The sequence below is a fragment of the Chrysemys picta genome, chromosome 10 (assembly GCF_011386835.1).
Source record: "Chrysemys picta bellii isolate R12L10 chromosome 10, ASM1138683v2, whole genome shotgun sequence".
Classification (NCBI taxonomy): Eukaryota; Metazoa; Chordata; order Testudines; family Emydidae; genus Chrysemys; species Chrysemys picta.
In genome coordinates, this window is record NC_088800.1 from 32780828 (window position 1) to 32796540 (window position 15713).

At 50.7% G+C, this 15713-nt stretch overlaps 1 long non-coding RNA gene across 3 annotated transcripts; it reads right to left on the reverse strand.

Moving 5' to 3' along the window:
- Positions 1 to 995: 995 nt before the first annotated feature.
- On the reverse strand, positions 996 to 9251 carry LOC135973948 (uncharacterized). Of its 3 annotated transcripts, none has more exons than XR_010591059.1 (4): positions 8938 to 9251; positions 7654 to 7767; positions 3122 to 3227; positions 996 to 2912 (listed from the first exon to the last, which is right to left on the reverse strand). It is a non-coding gene; the product is annotated as an uncharacterized LOC135973948 (long non-coding RNA). The 3 variants fall into 3 exon arrangements; XR_010591060.1 differs by having other exon boundaries at positions 996 to 2212; positions 2579 to 3227; XR_010591058.1 differs by having other exon boundaries at positions 996 to 3227.
- Positions 9252 to 15713: the final 6462 nt, after the last annotated feature.

Genomic DNA, 15713 nt, shown 5'->3' on the forward strand with positions numbered 1-15713 from the left:
TGTGAGTGCCAGGGGGCTCCATTTCCCCTTCCACTAGCTCCCCATTTACAGAGAGCCAGAGCAGTACCTGCAGCAGAGAGCGGGAGTTGCTGGTGTCCTGGGAGGCACAGGCCCTGCAGCTCCTCGGGCACCTGGCGCAAGTGCCGCATGATACGGAGCTGGCGCATCACATTGGCCGTGACGTCCTCCTGCTGCAAGGGAATGAGAACCTGTCTGAGACTCAGACGCCTCGGAGGAATCAGGGGGGATTAACGGCCCCTGGAACCAGCAGCATTTCCACCCAGCCTCTGCCCACCTCTGAGGGATGGATTTCCCCTCCTGACCCCCAGGATGGAGTCTTGTTGTCCTTCCTAGTGACCTCCAGTGGCAACCCCCTTCCTTGTACGGGGAGCTCCTGCCACTTCCCCCTCAGTGCCCCTGACAGCTGTTCCACCTCCAATCCACAGCTCAAGTTCTCAGACCCCTCTCCTCCAGCCCCATGCAGGTTGGGTAGGGAGGGGACTGTAGCGGGGAGGGGGGGCAGGAGGGATTCTGGCAGCAGTGAAGTGGGATGTGGGGAGGTTGAGACCTTTCCCCAAGTCACCCCAGCCAGTAATGCTGAAGCCGCAGGATGGCAGCCCTGGTGAATGGGACGGATCGGCAGCCCCTGCTGACTAGGGTTACCATACGTCCGTTTTTTCCCGGACATGTCCTGCTTTTCGGCAATCAAACCCCCGTCCGGGGGGAATTGCCGAAAAGCCAAACATGTCCGGGAAAATGCTGGCCGGGTACTTCCTCTCCCGCGGCTGCTCTGCTCCGCTCCTCCCCTCTCAGACTTTAAGAGCCGAGCTGCCCGAGCCAGCGCTACTTGCTTCGGGCAGCACCCCCCCTTCCTCCAGACCCCGAGCCGCTGGCCAGGCACTTCCCTTCCCGGGCTCCAGCTGAGCTGCTCCGCTCCTCCCCTCTCAGACTTTAAGAGCCGAGCTGCACGAGCCAGCGCTACCGGGTGAGCGCTTCCCCTCCCGTGCTCCAGCTGCGCTGGGGAAGTGCCGGCCGGGGGCGCAGGGTCTGGGGGCTGCACGGCAAACCGTGAAGCCGGTAGCGCTGTGGCAGCCCTCTCCCCATGGCTGGGAGTGGGAGGGAGGAGGGGGCGGAGTTAGGGCGGGGAAGGAGCGGAGTTGGGGCGGGGCTAGGGGTGGGAAAATGGGCGGGGCCAGGGCCCGTGGAGGGTCCTCTTTTTTTATTTATTAGACATGGTAACCCTACTGCTGACTGAATCCTCCTGTTCTCTCCAGAACGGGTCCAGCCTTGCCAGCAGCAGGGCAAGCGTCCCCTGCCCATGTGCCTCAGCCCTGCCTGGTCAGACGCCATCACCCGTCAGTCCTTGGCCTCCCAGGCTGCCAGTGATGGGAGCAACTCTGGGTGGTGGCTCGGGTGACACAGACACCAGACCACTAGGAATTGGGTGCGGCCCTGTGGGACAGGAGAGTCTCGCAGAGGGCACTTGGGGGACTCTCCTGCCCTTCCCAAGAGCGATAGCACCCTGTCCTAAGAACATAAGTCTGGGATGAGGCAAAGCTTGTCATTAATTAGCCTGGCTAAAGAGCTGGCTGGAGCTGCTCCGGGGACAAGCTGGCTCGCTCCTGCTCATGGAGGTGAATTCATCTCCCTTCCCAGGAGCACCTGCTCTCCCTTTCATTCCCCACCAGGCTTCTTGTGCCAGGCCAGCGAATGGCCACAGGATGGGAATGAGGCCTGGGCCGCGCCCCAATCTCCTGAGTCTAATGCAGCTGCTCACCTTGTCCCCCATCAGCTGCTGGGTTTCCCCCAGGAGGGAGTAGGTGACAGGGAGAGAGACACACACACACACATTTGTCCTTCTGGTTGCAGGGCTTGTGTCCTTCCAATCCCATTGGTGGCTGCACAGTGGGCAGAGTCCTCGCTGCGTGCCCGGCCCAACAGAATTGCAGGGCGTGGTGTGGAACACAGAAAGAGATAGAGAGACTCATCCTCCAGCCGGGGTCAATCTGAGAGAAATTGGCTGGGGTCCCAGTCTCACTCTTCTAGCGGGTGCCATTTCCCAGCTGGGTTCCTTACTCCTCTGGTGCAGCAGCAGCTGGTAGAGCCGGTAAACCCCCTCCCTGGCCTGCCGACTGATGTCCTTGGCTGGGTCACTGACGGACAGAGCTAGCTGTGCCATGTGGTGACCCATCCTGGGGAATTCCGCTGAGTTCTAATGGACGGGAGAGGGAGAGGGGACTCCATCAGCATTTTCCTGTCAGCTCCCAGTCCCCCCCGGGCCAGGACTCTCCTTCCCCTCAGCCCCTCTGCAGGGCCCTCCATGAGGACTTGCTTCCCCAGCTGCTCCAGGATGACAGGGAGGCATGAACCTGGAGCACAGTCCCCTTAAAAGCCCAGAGTCACCACTTAACTAGGACAAGAAGAACTTGACTCAAGCCAGGCTCACTCTCTGCTCTGACTCTGCCTCCCCAAGAGGAACACTCCTAACCCACAGCCCCTGCAGCAGCAGATCCTACAGCCCGTCGGAGCCAGATCACCTACGCCTGGAGTCAGGAAGCTGGGGTCAGAGGTCACTTACGTCAAACTCAGGGAGGGTGATGGTGAATCTGAGCAGGGCAGTGCTGCTCTTAACGGCCCTGGCTCTCTCTCGCGGCACCGTGGACACGATCTAGTAGTTAATGTGCTGTGGGGAAAGGAGGCATTGCACTGACTGCCCTGACCAAGGATGCCCACTTGGGGCCCGGCTAGGAGGACAGACTGGAAAATGGATCTAAGAGTGAAGGTAAAATTGTCCCCACCTCTCTCATCGGGCTCACCTCCAAGATGTACTGGAGCCTGTCGGTGTCTGGGGACTCTGCCAGCAGGTTCCCCAGCATGGCATCCAGGAGGTCTGGCAAGACCCTAGGCAGATCCTGAAAGCAAGGGAGAGCCATGGGTCAGAGTTAGGGAAAGTGGGGCTACACCTGCCACAGGATGGGAAGTGGGGTCTCTGGGAAACACTGGTGAGACCCCCAAACACATATCCTGGCCTCTCTCATTCACATCCCACTGCAGGCAATTAGCAAGGACTCATGGCAGGATGACAGCTGGCTCTTCAATCCATGACTTTAGCATGATCTACCTGCACTTGGGTGGTGTCCTTCTCCATGCCCAGGGTGAAGACGGCGTGCAGGGCAGCTCGGAGGAGGTGGGTCTCCAGCTCTGGCTCCACGGCAGGTGTCATAGTGCTGGCAAGAGAGAGGAGCCGGTATTAGACTGTGCAGTGCGGGGATGGGACTGGCACCAACACGTAGGTGAAACTGCAGGGAAATAGGCACAGGCTGGCGAGAATGGAAACTGAGGCACCGAGCCAGGGAATGACAAGGCCAAGGTTTCTCAGACAGACAGTGGCAGGGCAGGAATAGCCCCTGTTCCCTGGACCCTGCTGCCCCTCCTGTATCTGATCCTGGGAGTGAGCCTCTCCCCAAAGCCGTTGCAATGTTACTGGAGTGAAAAGAACAGCCCAGCCAGGAGAGAGTGACCCTTCCCCGCACCTCTGCCAGAGGAGCCACCCTTGGGCGGTGACCTGGGAGTGGGAGGGGCAGTGACTCCCAGCCCTGCGCCTGAGTTTCCTATTGACCTGTGGGACTTTGGGTAAGTTGCTCCCCGCTCTAGGCTCTGTCCCCAGCAGTCAAATGGGGATTTCATACTTTCCCACTATTGGAAAGTGCTGGGAGAATCCCCCAGCAAAAGCTGCTCTGACAGTGCTAAGCAGCATCTGACCATTAGAGGTCGGAGCGCACTGCCCAGGAGAAGGAGTGTTTGGTTCTGGGCTGTTGGAGTAGGGGCTTGCAACCATCTGTGCACACATATTATACTAATTGCATCTAGACCACATCTCCCTAGTTTGTTTGTGAGAATGTCCTTATTAACACCAAGATGGATCACATCTACTGTTTACTTCACTAGGCCCGTAACCCTGCCAAAGAAGGAGCTAGGATTGGTTTGGAATGATTTGTTCTTGACAAGTCCATGCTCACTAGTCCTAAGAACCAAATTGTCCTGTAGGTGCTGACAAACTGATTGTTTAATAAGGGGTTCCAGTATCTTTCCAGGTATGTTAATGGATGGGAAGACGTTCTTTTTCAGGGATCTCTGACGAGAACTGGGGCACAGCACTTAGTTTGTTGAGGCCATAAAATGGAGACAGGCACCTCTTCTCTTCTCCCAGCACCCCAGATACCTAAAAGGGTGGGACTCACATCCCTCAATGGGCTTAAAAAAGACAATGGTTACAATGTGGCCCCAACCATTTCTGGTTTCTGCAGACTAGATGTTTTAGCAAAGTTTAGAATTCCTTGGTGCTCAACACCGTGAAACTCCCCTTTCTCCTTCACAAAGGGCTTTAACGCCCCTTATCTCACCCAGGCTCTCGACTGCCCAAAGTTGGAGAATTGTCCCTGTTCCCACTGCAGAGCACCCCCCACGACACACACACAGAGTCCTCCTGGTGGTGGGAGGGGAACAGAGGAAAGGACAGAAGACTTAAGAGATGAAGAGAAAGGAGGAAGGGATGGAGGAAAAGGTAAAACAAAAAGAACAAACCCTAATGTCCCCAGTGATTCTAAGGGACAAAATCCCAGGTGAGGAATAAAATTCGACCACCTTAAGCTAGTGTTTTCCATGCCTAGAATTCAGCTGGCGCCAGATGCATCAGACTGAACAGGTTCCAAACCTCTCGGAGGCTCTTACCTTCTAAACAGGGATGTCTGTTTTCTAGTAAAATCAGGAAAAAGAAAAGAGAAAACTCAAAAGAGGTTCCTCCTGGCGCTCATGTACATGAACCTAAATACTCTCTCAGTCCTCAAAGAGAGACCTCGAGAAGGAGACTTGCTGAAGCAAAGCTACAGGGGACTCTGAGGTTTCCCTGGCCCTGCGCCCCTGTCCTGCCTGGCTGATGTCAGCATCTCTCTGTGAGATCACCACCTCCCCAGCACCTTTGACCAATAGGCTGAGGTCCTGCAAAAGACCTTTGTGATGTCACTGCCACACCCACTCCTCCCCTGCAGTGTTAATGTCCTGCCACAGGGCAGACACTTTGGAGGTTTGAGCTACACAAAGAGGAGATACTTAGATCTCAAAAATTAGATAAGATGTTTCAGTCTGAGCTAAGTAGGTGCTGCTTTTAACAATTGCAACATAATAAAATACAAATAAAATAGACTATTTCAGCCATTCTATTATGTCCTAATCTGATCTGAGTAAACAGGATAGGACACCTCATCTTATGCACTGCTCCTAGTGACACTCTCCAATAGATCCCCATTCTCCACCTGCCGGGAGGTAAATAGGGCGGATTGTTATCCCTACTTGAAAGAGGGAGAAGCTGAGGCTGAGAAAGGAGAATTGACTTGTCTTAGGTCACACAGCCAGTCCGTGGCAGAGTTGGGAATAGGACCCAAGAGCCCTGATTTTCAAACTAACCATCGGATCTTGAATTTCAGACATTGAATGACCTGAATAAAGTGCTCTCAAGTGAGTTCCAGACCAGCAAGAGTTCATAGTAATTATTCAGCAAGTATTTTAGGAGAACTGGAATGTTAGAGAAAACAATGAACTGCAGAGACGCAGCAAAATTTGTCGAACATATGACTGGTTATGACTATTTACTTGGTCTTAAAAGAAAACAACAGGGACCTGAGTCTCCTCCCTGTCAATAACCCCCTGCTCAGCCAATCAGGGTAGAGACCGAGGGGCGGGAGGATGAGGGTTCTCACCAGAGAGCCCAAAGGATGGCCCAGGTCACCGCTGGGGATCACTGTCTGAGCACTATTTCAGCCCCACATTTTTCGGTGGACCTCCCACAATGGGAGTTGTAGAGCAACCCCCATGACACACACACACCCCTCCTGGTGGTGGGAGGGGAACAGGGAAAGGACAAAAGAAGTAAGAGATGAAAAGAAAGGAGGGAGGGATAGAGGAAAAGGTAAAAGAAAAAGGACAAACCTTAATGTCCCCAGAGATTCTAAGGGACAAAATCCCAGGTGGGGAATAAAATTTGGCCACCTTAAGCTAGTGTTTTCCATGCCTAAAATTCAGCTGGAGCCAGATGCAGCAGACTGAACAGGTTCCAAACCTCTCGGAGGCTCTTACCTTCTAAACAGGGACGTCAGATTTCTAATGAAATCAGGAAAAAGAAAGGAGAAAACTCAAAAGAGGTTCCTCCTGGTGCTCACATACACGAACCCAAATACTCTCTCAGACCTCAAAGAGAGATCTCGAGAGGAGACTTGCTGAAGCAAAGCCACAGGGGTCTCTGAGGTTTCCTTGGCTCTGCGCCCCTGTCCTGCCTGGCTGATGTCAGCATCCCTCTGTGAGGTCACCACCTCCCCTGCACCTTTGGCCAATAGGCCGAGGTCCTGCAAAAGGCCTTTGTGATGTCACTGCCACACCCACCCCTCCCCTGCAGTGTTAATGTCCTGCCACAGGGCAGACACTTTGGAGGTTTGAGCTACTCTCTGGGGATCACCCCGCTCAATGAGTGTTCATTCTAGGAAGCAAGCCGGCTAGACAGTAAAACATCACAAGCTGCTCCCAAGGCTACACTCGGTTTCTCAGAAATGAGTAGACTTTATGGCCAGAAGAGACAGTTAGAGCATCTAATCTGACCCCCTGCATATCACAGGCCTCCTGTCTATCACAATAGCTACTTTTGGGGCAAACACATTCCGGAAAGGCATCTAGTCTTTATTAATGACATCAAGAGATGGAGAATCCACCACTTTCCTTGGTAGCTTCTTCCTGTGTTCAATCATCCTCGCTGTTGAATATTTGTGCCTTATTTGTCATAGGAATTTGTCTCTTTTCACCTTCCAGCCATTGGGTCTTGTACTGCCTTTCTCTGCTAGACTAGAGAGCCCTTTAATCCCCAGTATTTTCTCTCCATTAAGGCACATCAACACTTCAATGAAGTCCCCTTCAATCTTCTTTTGATAAGCTAAACAGGTTGAGCTCTTTCAATAGCTCACTAGAAGGCATTTTTCTCCAGCCCTCAGAACATTTGGTGGCTCTTTGCTGCCCCAGCTCCAATTTCTAGGACCATCTTTTTCAAAGGAGGACACCAACACTGGAGGCAGTATTCCAATAGCAGTCTCACTGCTGCTGTGTCACCTCCCTATCCTACTCACGGCTCTGCTCCTTCGTCTAATGATGGCTTTAGCCCTGTTCACCACAGCATCACACTGGGAGCTCATGTTGAGTGGCTTCTCCACTCTGGCCCCTAAATCCTTTTCAGAGTCACTGCTTTCCTGGATACACGTCCCCATTCTGGAGGTGTGGCCGGCGTGCCTTGTTGCCACGCATAGGACCTTGCATTGGGCTCTGCTCAAACTTGTTTTCTTTGAATGGGTCCAGCTGGCCGAATGAGCCAGATCGCTCTGTATCACTGCCCTCTCCCCATCAGGAATTACCACTCTGCCTGTATTTTGTCACCCCCCAATCTTATCCGCAGTGATTGTATGTTTTCTCCCAATTCATTGATAACAATTATTTTAAAAAATTAGTCCTTGAGAGCTTCTTCAGACCCTTAGTACCCAGGACCTGCTCCCCACATCACAGTGAGAAATGCTGTCCAGCCCTGCTGGTACATAGGGGATAAGCACAGAACAAACGTACCTTTAGGAGCTGTGTTGTCCATAGGCTCTGAACAACATGTGGGGGTCAGCAGATTACAAACGCACGACAGACCTGTAGTGTAGACAGGTCCCAACTGTGTCTCGGTTTCCCACCCTGTAAAATGGGGAGAACAAACAAAACCTTGATTAGCTCCATTTGATAGCTGGGGAAACCGAGGCACTCAGCGGTGCAGAGACTCGCTCATGGTCCCAAAGCCAGGAATAGAAAACAGTAGATCTGATAGCCAGGCCTGGGACCTAACCCTGGTTTTCCTGGCCTTGCTGCTCTAAGTTTAGTCACAGCCTCCATGTCTTTTCCCCCGTGTCCCTTAACCCCACGTCACTGCAGAAGAGAGATTTTCTGGTAGCCAGCTGGCTCTCCTGCATGTGGATGTCGTTCCAAAAGACATGCTCTGGCTCAGTCCCATGCTATGGTTGGCTGAAGGAACCACTTGGTCACATTCTAGGCCCTGAGTTATACAGGAGGGGCGACTAGATGCACATAATGGTCCTTTCTGACCTGAACCTCTATCAATCGCTACATTTTCTGCTGCTAGGAAGAGAACTCTGGACCTATTTTCTCTCATTCACTTTCAGTCGGAATAATTTCAATCCAGGCCAAAGGATTTCCTCTTCCATTGTGTCTTCAGCACCTTTGCGAGCAACCAGTTACTGTTACCCACAGGTTTCCAGTTTCAACCTGTCCCAGGGTGAGATGGCCAGGAAAGGGGTTGGAGCTCAACTGCACCTGGCCCAGGTGATGCAGCTCCCTAGGGTGAAGGGAATAAGTGTGGGGGTCACGTGACAAGACGCAGCCTGTGATTAGGACCCAGGCCTGCTGAGAGATAGAAGGGCAGCCTGTGCTCAGCCAGGAGAGAGACCCCAAGGGAAGCAGGCATGGGAGGGGCTTGGAGAGTCCTTTAAAGGTCAGGGACAAGCTGGGAAGGGGCCAGGTTGAGCACTAAGGACCAGGCCCTAGGAGGGAAAGACAGGGCAGTTTAGGAGATGGGGCAGATAGTCCAGTTGGTTTCGGCTCCCAGGACCAGACACCCAGAGGTGAAGGTGATTGTCGGGGCTTCTGTCCTTCTTCCCCAGTGTAGATTTGATAGTGGAGAAGACTGATGCCGTAAGGGGGAAGTGAGTTACCCCAAGGTCACCCAGTGAGTTTATATCACGAATGCATACTCGGAAGGATCCAATAGAAACATGGATTTTCCAGTCTCTTCTTTCTAGGAGTCCCCAGGGCTAAGGTAAAACCCCTGCTGCCCCTCCCCATTCTGCTCACCTCCAAGATGTGCTGGAGTTTGTCTGTGCTGGGGGGTGCTGTCAGCAGGATCGAGAGCTCGTCATCCATGTTCTCGGCGCAGGCCTTGCTCAGAGCCTGCCAGCGGAGGGAGACCAGGGGTCAGGAGCCTGCATTAGCACCCGTGTGCCATTGATCAGGAGCTGGCTGAGGTAAGTGCCGCCTGGCTGGAGCTCGCACCCAGAAACCCTGCCCCAGGTTGGAACCCCCTCCCACACCCAAATTCCCTCCCAGACCTCACACCCGGCACCCCAACCCCCTGCCCCAGGTCGGAATCCCCTCCTGTACCCTAATCCCTCCCAGACCCCCCACCCCCACCCGTAGGGTTACCATACGTCCGGATTTTCCCGGACATGTCCGGCTTTTGGGGGCTCAAATCCCCGTCTGGGGGGAAATCCCCAAAAGCCGGGCATGTCCGGGAAAATCGGGAGGTCAGCCGGCCCGCGGGGAGCCGGTCAGCCGGGCCGGCGGGGAGCCGGGTCGGCCGGGCCCGCGGGGAGCCGGGCCGGCGGGGAGCCGGGCCGGCGGGGAGCCGGGTCGGCCGGGCCCGCGGGGAGCTGGGTCGGCCGGGCCCGCGGGGAGCCGGGCCCGCGGGGAGCCGGGCCCGCAGGGAGCCGGGCCGGCCGGGCCCGCGGGGAGCCGGGCCGGCGGGGAGCCGGGTCCGCCGGGCCGGCGGGGAGCCGGGTCAGCCGGGCCCGCGGGGAGCCGGTCAGCTGGGCCGGCGGGGAGCCGGGCCCGCGGGGGGCCGGGAGCCGGGGGGGTGCGCCGGGCCGCCGGGGGCCGGCAGTGCTGGGCGGGCCGGGGGTGGTCGGCCGGGGCCGGCACCCCAGGGCCCGAGCTGACCCAGGCTGGAAACGCCGGGGGGCCAGCCTGGGCCGCGCCTCCTCCCCCCACACCCCCCTTACCTGCTTCAGGCTTCCCGCGAATCAAATATTCGCGGGAAGCAGGGGAGGGGGCGGAGACTTTGGGGAGGGGGCGGGGTTGGGCGGGGCTGGGGGCGGGGCTGGGGCGGGGCCGTGGAGTGTCCTCCATTTGGAGGCACAAAATATGGTAACCCTAGTCTAGCATGGGCATGTGTTCCAATCCTTTAATCATTCTTGGAGCTATTCTCTGGCCACTCCCCCATATCAACATGAGATGAAAGTTAAAGTTCTCATTGTCTGTGGTCATCAACAATCTCCAGGGCCTTTTCACAAGCACAGAGGGGGGAAGTGTCTAGGCATTAAGGACATTTATACTGCACTCCTTGTGGAATCCAAACATGTCTACTTAAGCATTTGAGTGTTAACGTCCTAACTAAACTCTGATTGGGTAAATGATTCACTTACCCAATATTCTCCTTCAGGGGAAAGCATTGTTCTGTGTCCAGAAGAATTATATATTATTGGTGTACACTGATCGAAGAGTACTGCCAACTTCCATCCCTAGGGCTGGTGCATTTCAGTGAAGGGTGAAGTAACTGCTCTATATCAGTGGCTCTCAACCTTTCCAGACTACTGTACCCTTTTCAGGAGTCTGATTTGTCTTGCATACCCCCATGCTTCACCTCACTTAAAAACTATTTGTTTACAAAATCAGACATAAAAATAAAAAAAAGTATCACAGCAAACTATTACTGAAAAATTGCTTACTTTTTCATTTTTTCCATATAATTATAAAAGAAATCAATTGGAATATAAATATAAATTTTAGTGTATCATATATAGAGCAGAATAAACAAGTCATTGTTTGTATGAAATTTTAGTTTGTACTGACTTTGCTAGTGCTTTTTATGTGGCCTGTTGTAAAACTAGGCAAATATCTAGATGAGTTGATGTACCCCCCCCTGGAAAACATCTACTGTACCCAGTATGCTACGCATACTCCTGGTTGAGAACCACTGCTCTATATCATTTGTAATCAGTTTCTGTAGTTGTATGGGTGCTTTGGACTCTCATGTGAAAGCTGCTGTAAATTTAAAATTACTGGCAGATAATGACATTAATGGTAAGCCATAATAATACTTGGAAAAGAACAATTTTCCCCCAAATAAGCTAAATAAATTATAGGGCTGTGATAGGCTGCAGAAGCATGGCTTGGTCCTGGATAAGAAGAGACTAACTCCGGCTCAGTACTCCCCTCACATATACCCTCCAACAAACAAACAAACAAACGAACAAACAAAAAACAGAGTGGTGAGAATATTCAAGGGTAAATCTCCAATCTAGAAACCAATGGACTGAGTTCACCACTCCACCTTCTACAGCAGGGTGACCAGACAGCAAATTTGAAAAATTGGGACGGGGGTAGGGGATAATAGAAGCCTATATAAGAAAAAGACCCAAAAATTGGGACTGTCCCTATAAAGTCGGGACATCTGGTCACCCTATTCTACAGTTTTCTGTTCACTTTTTCATTGTTTTACCAATGTCTCGCGCTGACCACATTTGTTGAAAATGGCTTCCAGAGAAACTTGAAATTAGGTGCTGTTTTCATCGATCTAACAGCAGCGTATGTTACGGTATGGCACACTGGCCTGCTTGTGAAGGTATCACGGGTCCTGCTACCTTGGGTCACAGGCATCATTGAACTGTTCCTCCGCGACAGACAGTTCAGAGTTCATATGGGGGAGAAGACAAGTGCTTGGAAACGACAGAGCAATGGGTTACCCCAGGGCTCTGTGCATTCTCCAGCCCTGTTCAACCTTTACATGAATGACCTGCCAACAACGGAGTCACAAAAGTTCATTTACGCAGACGACATCTGTTGCGGTACCCCGGCCTGGATGTTTCATGAGCTTGATGCCACCTTAAACCGGGACATGGTAAAGTTAGCTGACTTCTGTAAGACTTGGTGCCTCCAGCCAAGCTTCATAAAAACAGTCTCCAGTTTGTTCCATCTTCATCACACCAGCGCAACCCGAGAACTGAATGTTTATCTGAATGGTCAGAGGGTGAAGCATGAAGTAGAACCGGTCTGTCTAGGTATGACCTTAGACCGCACACTAAGTTACCATGCCCACCTGAAGAAGACAGCAGCTAAAGTTAAGACGTGTAACAATCTTCTTAGTAAACTGGCAGGTTCGTCATGGGGTGCCAGTGCTCCAACTCTGCCGTCAGCTCTTGCCACCTCGTATTCGGTGGGGGAGTACTGTGCACCAGTTTGGAGTCGATCGTTACACACCAAATTGATGGATACGCAGTTACATGCCGCCACCCTGCATCCAACTCCACTCCCATGGCTTCCAGCTCTGAGCAATATTGCTCCTTCTCATATCAGACGAGAAGCTGCCACTGGCAAATTACTGGAGAAAGTATGCGCCAACCCAAGCCTGCCTCTGCACAATGACCTTTTTAAACCACCAGCTGCATGTTTGCCATTACGTTGCCCATTATGGTCTCATCCGCCATGCCAGGATGGTAGGTGGAAACACTCTGGCAAGAGGAATGGATATCTGTTATAATCCCCAACCAGTCCCTCGTTGCCGACCCCACAATCTGCCCGCCTGGTTTTGACCTGCCCTGTCATCAGTGGTCCCCATTGAACAGGTTCAAGACCAGGCAAGGTCTCTATGCAGCCAACCAGTATCGCTGGGGCTTTTGTGACACCTCTTTGCACAGCTGCAGTGCAATACAGACGATGACGCACATTGTCGATGGATGCCTGCTGACTAGGGTCAGCAGTGGCCTAGGAGACCTGCATGATGCCACTGAAGATGCCATCGCTTGGCTAGACGACTATGCACACGCTAAATAAATTGTTTTATTTTCCTTCATTATTAGTACATATAAACTTTTATTATTCATGTTGCAGTAGCCCATAAGGCTGTATTGTGCTAGCCACTATATACACATGCAACCGAGATACAATCCCTACCCAAAATAATTTTTAAAAGAGTCTTACTCATTGCAGTTGGGTTGGGTCATTGTTGAGTCTTTCCACCAGTTGACAGCTCTCCATTTACTCCACAGCTACTAAATGGTTACTAACTATTGTATTAGTTACAGCTGAACCGCTGAGCATATATAATATGGTCCAGCAATCCTAACTGTAATGATAATGGATCCTGCAGAGTTTAGGCATAGAGTTATGGGGCAGTCTCATCTTAGAATGCCCTTGCTTGTTTCTGGTTTACATTACACCCTATCCTTATTTTTTGTACTAATAAATGTTTCTCCCTATAATAATCTTGTTGAGAATGTATAAAAAGTGTTAAGTGCTTAATTAAAAAAAATCTCAATGTTTGTCATTTATAACAAGCTGCAAAGTATAAAGTTAGCAATTTTATTAACATTTTTAAGAAGTCAAGGCTAGCTCCACTATTTTTAATAATATAAAATAGGTTATGCAAGTACATACTTGCTTTAAGTTATCCAGTTAATTTGACTGGCATTCACGGGATTTTTCACACCTCAATTTTTACATTTTATATACACAAGAAATAATTTATGCGCTTCTGCTGCTTAAAACTGCTTTGAGGCTGAGAGGCTATGTATAGTAGAGAAAGTAACAATGACAAACCTATTCAGAGAGTAGAAGAGAAAAATTAATAATGCAGTTTCTCTCAATTCACCTTATAAATAAAGCAGGGTGTAAGTTGCATATCAAAACCAGAAGGAAGCACCATAGTGTATGTTCTATTATCGACTATTGTTGCCCTTCATCACTGAAGATGTTGCAGATGATGGTGTTAGACCTTGTGAGTACTATTGTGCCTAAAAAAGCTGATGCGGGAGTGGTAGTCCTTTCTGGATTGAGCGCATATGTAGCTCAGTGTTGAGGAAGGGATAACTGACTGTGCCCACTGAATCTGCCGTTGTTTATGACTCAGCCTCTGTGCCCCAAGAGCCATCCAGTGATTAATCTCAAACTGAATAACTCCATTGTTGACTGTTCCTCGCCAGCCTGATCTATCTCTTGCTGACAACTTCCAGCTGTCGATGTCAATGTTGCACTGGTTCACATTATGCTTCAATGTGTCCTTGAAGCATTTCTTCTGGCTGCCTCATGTGTGGGTACCAACTTTCAGTTTGCCATACAGCAACTGCTTTGGCATTCTGGTGTCATCCATCCTCAACCCATGACCAGCCCAGCGTAGCTGTGATGCAATGAGCATGTCTTCAATCCCTTGGAGTGACTGTTTTCCATGCTCTCATTATTGGTAATTTTATGCTGCTATTTGAGGCATGCAGGTTTCATAAATGAACCTTATCTAGAAGCTTGATGTGATGCCTGTACCAAGTCTAGATCTCATACCCATACAACAAATTGGATAGCACTGTACCTTTAAATATAGGAAGTCTGCAGGCCTGTCAGCTAAGCAGCCGATGAAAGGGGGAGGTGCTAAAGAGAGAGATTCTACATGTTTGCCCTTTGGTTTGTTCTTCTTCCTCATTGTGAACTACAACTCGTCCAGACTCAAAGGGCTTAATTTCTGAGGTCCTGAGCACTCAGTTCCCCCTCACAGGGCTGGCCCACAACATTTTGGCATCTGAGGTGGGGAGCTCAAATGTCGTCCCCATGGCCCCTCGCTTGGGCCAAAACTTTGAAAGGTCTCAATTCTGCCTTCTTCCTGTTCTACTCCTTTCATGGTACTGCTCTGCTACCTACCCCAATAAAGGAGAACTAACAACTTAAAATGCCTGGTTCAAAAATTTTAAGTAACACTTAACTTTCAAACACCTGAACAGCAAATGTAACTTTTCTTATCTGCATAGTAAACACTGGCATTTTTATCTGTTTGAATAATTAAAGTGGTTGCAAAGATTTGAACTGCTTCCTGCTGAAGGTCCACAGTGCGGGCCAGCTCATGCTCTGTTGAGATGCTTGCAAGGCTGACCAGCCTCTCCTGTGTCATTGTGGAGTGTAGATGTGTTTTTATTAACTTCAGCTTGGAGAAGCTGCATTGTCCACTGGCAACTGTTACAGGAAGTGTTAGAAGTATGCGCAGAGCAACAAAAGCATTTGGAAAGAGGGTGGTCATCTTATTTGTGCACATATATTTCAGAACAGCCTTTGGAGTTGATCCTTCTGAAATGTATCTTGAAAGGGCTTTCAGTTCATCACCTAAATCACTTGCATCAATATCGCGCATGTCATCGTGTGTAAACACTGTCTCTAGTGTCCCGCATTGCTGATGTAGGTCTTCTTCAGGTATAGTGAGGAGTTTTGAAATATCATACAACATCCCAAATATACTGCTGTGTTCCTTGAGCTGCATGAAACGTTCTTCAACTGACTGTATTGTACAATCTAGCACTTTGTTAAAGAATTCAACTTTGAATTGTTGTTTGGGGTCTCTTATGGGATTATCCCGTGCCTCGTAATCAAAATGTCTTCTTCTTCGGTGACTCTTGTATTCTTGAATGGGTGGGAAAATAGCTTCAGTGTGAAGTTCCTCTGCCAACTTCTGTGCACTCTTCAGAACGTTTTGAAATCCCTCATCTGACCAGTAAGACTGTAGATATGGCTTTGCTTTGTCCAGTTGTTCCATTGCTCCAGATATATCAAGGTCAGCACCTTGGAGTCTCTTGCTTACAATAGTAGGTCATGTCACAACACTAAGCCACACAGAAATTTGAAGTTATGTATCTTTCTGATGATTCCATTTCCCTCTGTCACTGTTCTCCCAAGAACAGTTCCTGTCATAGCATTATCCTCCATCATGGCAACTATGGCATCATCTATTTTCCCAATTTGGTGTTTGATAGGCTTTATCGCCTCCACTCGACTTTCCCATTGTGTGGCACTCAGTGGTTTCAGTGTTTCAGAGGATGTTC